This window comes from Solanum pennellii, chromosome 6 (genome assembly GCF_001406875.1).
Source record: "Solanum pennellii chromosome 6, SPENNV200".
NCBI classification, from domain to species: Eukaryota; Viridiplantae; Streptophyta; class Magnoliopsida; order Solanales; family Solanaceae; genus Solanum; species Solanum pennellii.
This window is the reverse complement of record NC_028642.1, coordinates 27,953,230-27,953,648: the sequence shown is the minus strand read 5'-3', so window position 1 is coordinate 27,953,648 and position 419 is coordinate 27,953,230.

The window sequence follows — 419 nt, the reverse complement described above, 5'->3', positions numbered from 1 at the left end:
TTACAATTGAATTGAAGTAAAATATTTGTAAATTGTATAATTAAATGTATAACACGAAGATTTATGTTTTTGCATGTGTATATACAATTTTCTCTAGCTTTATACAAAACAGAAACAGAAATTATACACTTCTGTGTATAAAGCGAGAGAGGCAAGAATGAGAGAGTGGCGAGCGAGACTTTTGGGAGAGAGGCGGCTGACACATTTTGGCTAACATTTGGTATGGAGCACAATTAAATCAAACCCTAGCTACTTTGCTATTATATACAATTTTCCCATATATATATATGATTGTTGATTGACTGCAAAATTGAAAGAAAAAAAAAAAGCTAAAAGAATAAAAAAAGAAGAAGAGGAAATTGACGGAAAGCCCTGGCAACAGTTTAAAGTGGCCGCAATTAACTAAGCGCTTGCCAGCT